The following is a 7,446-nucleotide window of genomic DNA, read 5'->3' as shown; positions in this document are numbered from 1 at the left end:
CAGAATAATTCCAAACAGCTTATTAGTTAGAGGGCATCGGAATGCGCAATCAATGGAAATCAAGGCTGTTAACCAGCCGGTAATCAATGCACAGACGTATATCCAACCCGTTCTTCTTGATGATGATTACCACCGGAGATGCCCACGGGGACGTTGAGAACCTGATGATCTTGGCTTGCAGCAGGATCTTAACCAGATCCGATAGTTTTTCTTGGAGCTGAGGTGCCTCCTTCCGCACCCTTTGAGCGATTGGTTTCGCGTCGCCGACATCGATGTCACATTTGACTCCGCGGGCAGCGGGCAGTAACGCATTACCTTTACCAATCAGCAGATGTCGGCTTTCCCAGATTCTTTGAAGGTAGCCGATCCACTTCAGCGGGTTCGTTCGCCCCTGGATCCACTTGGATATCATCAATCGTGACCTCCCCTGTGGTCAGTGGTACTTCCGGGATCACCGCCATGCATTCTCCAAGATCCTCGGCGTGTAGATCCCCGCCTTCACGGTAGCAGACTTGTTCATCTTCAGTCTTTGTCGGTTCACCCCTTGGATCCAAGCACCGCGACACTCCTTCAACCGTCATCACTTCTGTCTTCGTGGGGTCGGGAATCCTGGTACTGGGGAAGCCACCTTTTGGGTCGACTTAATCATCTGGTGGGTTTACCCACGATGGTTCCTGTTTAGCTAGTGCGGCCACTCTCGACAAGGATCCAGGCACTTAATCCAATGGAAAGCTTGGATCCACTTGTGGGTCAGCAGGATCGGGCGGTCCGGCTTCAGCCCTCTGCGATCCTTCATCCACCGATCCTGCGTTATCTAGGGGACGACGCTGGGGATCATCCCCCGTCGTGGATCCAATCCATCGCTTGGCTCTCATCCGACGATTCCTCTGCAGGATCTTTCGCGGAGTTTGATATGAAGGCCGATCCACCAAGGGGCCAGTTGGCCCCGCCGGGAGCTCCACCTCTCCGAGAGATTTGATCTCGGTAGTCGCCTCGTACGCCAGATTCTGCCATTCTTTGTAGCGGCGGGATCCCACTGACACATATCCAGGTCGCCTAGGGATACCGTCCTTCACCAACCATCGCCCGATCTCTTCATAATGGTCCCGTAATAGTCACTTGTCGCTGACGTTCGTGACCTGGAGGTATTGTGATCGACCTGGTCCCTGGATTACGGTAGGCACCCATTTCACGCCCCGAATGACCCACCTTTTCTCATGCTCCACCCACTTTAACCGATCTGGCAGTTCCCAGGTCTCTCCGGGCTCGATCCAGGTCGTAGTATCCGCCCTTATGATCCTCATCTTCGCCCCGTACAACGGTCGCCGTCCACTGAGCTGGATCCGCATCTCGTCAGGGAAACAAAATGTCCCATCCGCCAGTTCCAACCTCACTCCGGCTGGTACCATGAAATTCATCCCGAGGATGACGTCTTGTCCAGCGCGATCTCCAACCCAAATATCAAACCAGTACACCAAACAACCTGCCAACGTGATCTTGATCCGCGTTCTCCCGTTCGTACGGCATACGCCTTCACCAATCCCAACACAATCTTGGATCCGACTCCCATCCACTTGGCACCCAACCTTACGAGCAAAGGCGGTATCTAGTATAGACACCTCGGCACCACTATCTAGGAGTAGGATTGCTTTTTTATTGTTGATCTTGCCCCCTACCTTGGCTTGTCTGAACCACTTTCCTGGGGCATGGTACTTCCAGTATTTCGGGACTCCCCGGTTAGCAGATCCATGGATCCCACATCCTCAGATCCACGGGATCCAGTGACCTGACAGACCTTAGGGGGATCCGCAGTGACCTCACCCTTGGTAGGCTCAAACCATCGACCATGTTGACGCTTCTCCCAGTGACCACGTGCCTCTCCCCTTTGTAGATCCAGGGTTGAAGAGACTTCGGATCTGGAAAACTAATCCACTTGGCGCAAACTAGAGATCTTGGCAACTGCCACGTCATGTAGATCACGTGTATTATCGACTGGGTCTAGGGTCGTGCTACCTGGGTCTAGCGATGTCTTGTTCACAAATGCATTAATGCAGTACATAGAACGCTCGGCTCGTACCGGATTCAAACCCGGCGAGCGTCCTAGTTTAACATCTTCTCAGCCCCTTCTGGCAACATCCCTCTGTGCTTGGCTGGATCAAACCATTGACGGATCTGGTTGTAGAATTCTTCCATCGGACACTTGCCGACGTCGTGAATCTCGCCACACCCGCGACACACGTAGAAGCAATGATCCCCGGGATGACCCTTCTTGCCACACTTCTCACAGACCAGATGTTTCCAGCATACAGATTCAGTGTGCTTCCGGGATTCGCACTGCAAACACCTGACTTGTGCTGTCCCGTCCATGATATCTCGAGATCTGTACATCCCACGGTCCCCGGGTACGGTATCCCCCGGTCGAGAGTTGTCTCCGGTCTTCGCCGTTCGATCGTTGGACGCAGTGAGACAGACTCGACGGTAATCCTCAGGGTCGGAGTCCGAACCGTCGGATCCTGATTCAGTTCCTGTGTCGGGCGCCGTGACTTGGTGGACACGTCGAGCGGGGGCCGTAGGCGTCGGAGCCTTTTGGCGATACTTGCCGGATCCGACCGCCGCCTACTTCTGGCGGTGTTTCGCGCGATCCACAGCCCGCAGCACTTCCTCAAGCTCGTCTGCGTCGGGAAGTCGTAACAGGGTCAGCCTGTAGGCCAGATCCGCACCTCCCAACGTCTCGATGAAATGATCCACGTGTTCCCGCAGTACCTTGGATCCCCCATCCTTGATCTTCAACTTGGCCCGTAGACCGGCCACATTTAGTCGATGTATGTATTCTAGCGGGGATTCATCCGATCTGCGGCGAGCATGGTAGTATTGTCGTGCCACCGACACTCTTAATCCACAGTACTGGGTCTGGAAACTGCGCAGCAAATCTGGCCACTTGTTCCTGGTGGATCTGCCCAGCTGCCGATACCAGTTCCTGGCTGGCCCCGCTAACAGATCTGCAAAGGTCAAACACTTCTCAGCATCCGACGCTTGATCTCTCATGAGGGCCGACTTGACTTTGCTGATCCATGTCCTCGCTCGGTCCTCATCTTGATCCTTGCCCGTGAACTCCTTCAGATCCGATATGGTTGAGATCCGTACCCTCTGGATCATGGACGATCCACCCGCCCCGGCTGTGGCTGTTGCTACCACTGCTGACGAAGTGGATGGGCCATCCAGATCATCTGGGTCGAACTCATCATGGGAGTTGTCTCTCTCCACGGACTCCATCTCCACGTCTCGTGCTCCATGTTCGTGGAGCACTTGCGCTTGTGGCTCAGGAGTTCTCATACCCTGTTCGGCCAGGAAGCGACTCATGGCAGCTTCGAAATGTCGCTGCAGGGTGCCTGAGGAGGTGTCGGAAGAGCCTGTGGCCGGCTGGTCCACTGGCGAGACAGGATCCGTGAGGCGATTACCTTGAGTCCGATCTGACGATAACCCCACTGGCTTCTTGCCGGATCTGGCTCGATCCTGGCTGGATTGTATCACATCACGGGTAGGGCGTACTGGATCCCGAGCCTTCACGTTCACAGGGACTTCCTGTCCCCGGATCATCGCCCGCGCTTGCAGCATGGATGCCTCGGAGGGTCCTAAAGTCATGCGTCGTGGTTCGGACGACGTGTCTGACTCATCCTCAGCGGCGGATTCGTAGTTCGAGGATGCAGCTTTGCTGATCCTCGGTGACGACACTGGATCCATAGTGCGCGACCTTTCTCCGGTGATGGAATTAACTCTGGCAAAGAGGTCCCGCGTCGCGGATACTATGAGATCCAGGTCTAGCTCGAAGATATCCTCTGCGTCGAACACACCAGCTACGATGCCTGACTCCTTAAGCAAACTTAATAGATCTTTGACTGCCACCAACTTGCTCGCCGTTTTCATTGGTGCTCTCACCGGTTCCCTTGGTTCGTCGATCTGTCGTGGATTCAGGATATGCATGACAGGATCTTGATGCAGAAAGTCGCGTAAAGCTTGGTGGCGATACACAAACTCGAGATCCTTGTCGGACCAGCTTGGTCTTCTTCCGACTCTAGAACTTGCATCTTCTTTCGCGTAGTCTTACTCGTTTTCGTCTTCTTTCTCGTTTCTTCGACTAGCGGGGTTGGGCTTAGGTACGGTTTTGGCTTAACCGGTGAATCTGCAAATGCATACCGTTTTGCCTTCACTTTCCCTTGTTTTGTTAGCGGATCTTGACTTGCGTCAAGATCCGCAGGGGTCCCCGAGGGGACCTGAGGAGGATACGAGGTTTCTCTTCTAGATCCGAATCCGGATCCACCTCTCTTCCGTCGACAGAGTTCCTTCCAAAACTCCATCGATCCGCGGATCTTGTTTCATTCAGCAGCGTCTTCGTCGATCCGACCTCCGACGACGCCTCTTCCCCTGGCTCAATCTTCACTTGAGCATCTTCTTGGGACTCACGGTGAAATCCCGAGTCACCAAAAGATCCGGGCACGCTCACCATTGTGATGAAGCGGGATCAGCAAAATCTGCGAGATTACCAGGTACAACTTATCAACTGTGCCCAGACACCGACTAACGGAGGGGGTCCCCGATGATCCGTGCTCTGCTGAACTTTCCTCACCTTGTGTACCCGTCGGTAGGGCGGGATCTGCTCTCCCGGTAACTTCCGAAGAGTTCAAGTGGTAAAGCTTGAGTGTCTTGGCGAGACGTGGGGATGGGGTGGAGCAGCAGTGGAAAATCTTCACTCTGCGTCCGTGGATGGTTCCGTATCCTAAGCGAATATTCGAGCTTATGGATCCGGGGCCTAGATCGTGGATCTGGCCGTAGAGTTGCCTTGCGGGTGTGTTCCCTTGCCTTAGTAGTTCTCCTTTGCGTCGTACTTGCCGCCTCCTGTGACGGGATCTTGAGAGTTGAGAGCCTCTAGGGTGTAACCAACCAAGTAGTAAATTCGGTTAACCTGTCGGATCTGCACAAGTAAAGGAAAAGCTCACTAGGTTGTAGGATCTGGCCAATGTATTATCCAGTTATCACTACCAACGCTAGATTCGCAATTCCCAACCTTCTTTGAGCTCGTACGGCCAATGTAGTTCCGGTTCTTGAGGGCAGGAAGGCACTTGCGTGTTACTGTGCAAATTGGGGTCTGTATTGATACTTAAGCCTATACCTGCCTGGATTTCTACTTTCTATGTCTTTCACCTGCTAAATCCCTTACCAGGCTCGGCTGCATGTCCCTTTTTCCCTTGACCCATCATCCCAGCTGTGTTATCTTCGGATCCACCGGATCCATGACGTAATCATTGTGGTCACCCTATTATGGGTACACTCATCCGGATCCAGGTCGCTTGGATCCACTTTTACTGTAAGTGTACACTTGTCGAGGATCTGAGCTCTCCAATCATCCAACGTCGTCCTGCAACCGTCTATGATCTCCATTTCTCCACGAAACTTCGAGATCACTGCATCCATCATCCCTATACGCTGGATCCAGGTCCCTCTATACGGGCTCCTCCCCTCGTTGGAATCCGAACTCGAAAGTTTGGGATTCGGGGTACATCGCAGTGGATTCTGACTTTCTTGTTTAGCTGTGCTACTAGATCCACCCTCAGATGGCACCTACCACCATTACTTCATAGGATCCACACTCGATCCACTGGTACATAGTATATCCCATATCCACTAAGTGAATACAGGTAAGGGTGGATCCGAGATAAGTCCTGGGTGGATCTTGCCTTCCCGTACATCACTCATACCAGATCCATCGTCATTTCGTACGGGGTGTTGCTCGTCACGGCTAATCCACCACAGGCAACTTGCATCCGTGCCAGACAACCCCAAATCCTCTCTAATGACTTGAAATTGTCACTGATTCGGGACAGTGACCCCGCGTCAGGCCCATTCTCTTATTTCTGAGAAAGCACTTCACCCAAATCGCCTACTGTACGTATTCGGCGCTGCACAACAGCGTTCACGGCGTGCATTACCGCCATCCACAACCGCTTTCTTTCTGACTCGACTTAACTATGTCTAAATTACAATTATACCAAAAAAGGCGGACTCAATTAACTCGCGCCCTTATTGGGCAATATTTGCCGAGTCACTTTTTATTTAAAACACAAAGCTGGATTTCCGAGCGACGGCGGGGCGAGGACAAGGTGCGCTGGATGCATAATAGCAGTAGGTTTGTTTTAGAAGTATATACGTTTATGTACGGGTGACGTCTCATTGCTCTACTTTATATTCAAGAGAGACATATCATAATACAGTCTGAGGCTTGCCCCGAGACTCCACAGTGTTATGACAGTTGGTAACGATAGCAACCAGGTTGGGTGGGTATGGCTAGGAGCGTCCATCACCATGCGGGGTTGTAGACCCACCGAGTGTCCACGCACCAAAAGCGAATGGCGCGTGCTGCCAATTAGCCAAACCGAAGCTGCAGCCACATGCGGGAGAGTCGTTACAGTCCCGCAATACAGAGATGATCTTAAGTGTGAGCTCCCACATCAAAACACACTTTGCGGGAGCACTTCTGGTGGGTCAGAGAGGAATGCAGCAGTCGGTCTCACATGAGCAAGGAGTCAAAGATCAAGTGCAGGGGCAGCTCAAGAACAAGGGATGAAGAAAAAAACACATTTTAAGAGCATGAGTGAGCCCCACGCCTGTACACTTAAATAGCATAACATCAGAATAGACAGTTTTAGTGCCTTTTTGGAACTGTGTGAGTCCCGTGAGGGGCTAGGTCGCTCTCGGACCTTGTTCATACTACTAACATGACCTGAAGTGCTGAACGGTATCGAACAGACCTGGACAGCCACTCAACAGGGCTGAGGCAACAGCTTTGACGTACCCAAGAGGCAACAGCGCGATTCGGCGTCTGAATTTCCATGTACAGCTGTTTGATCACCAGCGGTGCAAAGTAATTTGGACACGCGGAGCTTGAGCTGAGGGCTGTAACAAGTCGGCCAAGGGGAGGACCTAAGAAAAAGCTGACTGGACCAACAAGCTGCTTCGAGTGACGATACCCCTAAGTTGTTTGTAAACCGAGGAGCCGGGATGGAAATGACAGTGGTGTGTTATATTCACAGAGGGCTTCTGGATTAGTACTGGAAAGGAAAGTTCGGGGTTCAAACCGAGTACCACGGTGCTTAAGCTTTCGTGTCCATCTTTTGGTCCATATATTTATGAATCAGCTGTAAAAAAAATCCCAGTGCACTTAGTCTTTCAGGTCTAACCGCCAATGAAGTGATGTGCCATCTAAATCAGGCGACATTCCAGTTCAAGATACGACCCATGGCAAGGGCCCCGAAGAAAAGAAAAAAGGTTTTCCCAGCAACTGCGTAGCGGGCTTTGGTGTAAAATTAAGTGGACTAACGGCGTACAATAATTTAGTAATTCCCGCGAGGAACTAGGCGAGCGTGTACAGCGCGCTCGGCAGGAGAACGCTTC

The sequence above is a fragment of the Phytophthora infestans genome, genomic scaffold, assembly GCF_000142945.1.
Source record: "Phytophthora infestans T30-4 supercont1.29 genomic scaffold, whole genome shotgun sequence".
NCBI classification, from domain to species: domain Eukaryota; phylum Oomycota; class Peronosporomycetes; order Peronosporales; family Peronosporaceae; genus Phytophthora; species Phytophthora infestans.
Note: the sequence above shows the minus strand (reverse complement) of the source record.